The sequence below is a fragment of the Taudactylus pleione genome, unplaced genomic scaffold (assembly GCF_031769625.1).
Source record: "Taudactylus pleione unplaced genomic scaffold, aTauple2 ptg000162l, whole genome shotgun sequence".
Lineage (NCBI taxonomy): Eukaryota > Metazoa > Chordata > Amphibia > Anura > Myobatrachidae > Taudactylus > Taudactylus pleione.
The window spans coordinates 9310001-9311729 of NW_028284564.1; the positions used below are offsets into that span (position 1 = coordinate 9310001).

The window sequence follows — 1729 nt, forward strand, 5'->3', positions numbered from 1 at the left end:
CCACAGAATCGAGAAAGAGCTATCGATCTGTCAATCCTTTCCGTGTCCGGGCCGGGTGAGGTTTCCCGTGTTGAGTCAAATTAAGCCGCAGGCTCCACTCCTGGTGGTGCCCTTCCATCAATTCCTTTAAGTTTCAGCTTTGCAACCATACTCCCCCCGGAACCCAAAGACTTTGGTTTCTAATGTTTCTAATGTGTTTCTAACTCTGTCTACCCTGGCTAAGCTCGGCTTTTAAATAAATTAGGTAAAATCTATTCTTACTTTTGCCCAGAACATAGGCCCTCATTCAGAGCCGCACGCAAGCGGGCGCACGTACGTTAGGCGTACGTACAAAAATATTTAAATTCAATGGCTCGCTCGTATTTTCGTTCGCATCTAAAATTCCTCCCTAAACTCTGACGACCCCTCCTCTAACTAACGAGCGTACGAAATAACGAGCGTACATCCCCGAAATGGCTTGAAAGGAACGCACGCACAAGTATAAACAGGAAGTGGCCTTGTCAGATGTCGATTACCTGCTCCTTTATTCTGCCTACCTCCATCAATCGTATCATGCCAATCAATGTATCAATTAGCTTAATTGTTTGTTTTTTTTTCAACACAATGCAAGAAACTTTACTCTTGTCTGTGTTTGTGTTTACCCGCAGAATATGTACGGATGAAACATTCGCTTTTATTGTTTAAAAAACATGTGAACCACAATTAAACAATTGTACTATTGCTGTGTATCCCCGCATATTTCCCTGGGTTCATTTCTTTATTTAAATTTGCTTACGCATGTCACTGCATCAAGCCTATCCTAACTCTCCAGAGATTTCTGGCCCTGTCGAACACATGACTCATACACTAACCAATAAAATTGCTCCTGTTAATTTCCAAAATACATTAGCCAATCAGAAAATTTTTACACACTTTATCAAAAATGATTTTTAAGAAAAACACCATTGCCATCATGAGAGCCTCCGCATTCACCAGGCGTGAGCTGCTGGTGCTTACGGAGGTCATGGATCGCCGGATCACCAGCCAGCCAGAACCCATGACCAACCGGCAGAAGCGCTCCGCGTATGCGGAGGTACGGTCCCGCCTGCGGTCCTTCGGATCACGCCGCAACATCGGGCAGCTGGAGCGCAGGTGGTCCGACCTGCAACGGCGAACGCCCCGCTTGCTGGCATGCTTTCGCATGCAGATCCTGGCAAGTAAGTGTTATGTATTGTGGTTTTAATGTTTGTGTTTGTGGGGCAAACTGCGTGTGCATGTTTTCCTGTCTGTTCTATTTATTATTTGTACTCATATCTGCGTCTGCATGTTTTCCTGTCTGTTCTATTTATTATTTGTACTCATATCTGCGTCTGCATGTTTTCCTGTCTGTTCTATTTATTATTTGTACTCATATCTGCGTCTGCATGTTTTCCTGTCTGTTCTATTTATTATTTGTACTCATATCTGCGTCTGCATGTTTTCCTGTCTGTTCTATTTATTATTTGTACTCATATCTGCGTCTGCATGTTTTCCTGTCTGTTCTATTTATTATTTGTACTCATATCTGCGTCTGCATGTTTTCCTGTCTGTTCTATTTATTATTTGTACTCATATCTGCGTCTGCATGTTTTCCTGTCTGTTCTATTTATTATTTGTACTCATATCTGTGTCTGCATGTTTTCCCTCTTTTTATGAATTTTTAATTCTACTGCTATTTTTTTAGTTTTTTTTTTTTTTTTGTTTTGTTTGT

At 41.6% G+C, this 1729-nt stretch overlaps 1 pseudogene; it reads right to left on the reverse strand.

Moving 5' to 3' along the window:
* Nucleotides 1-674, reverse strand: part of LOC148521466 (18S ribosomal RNA) — a 1217-nt pseudogene extending 543 nt beyond the window's left edge.
* Nucleotides 675-1729: the final 1055 nt, after the last annotated feature.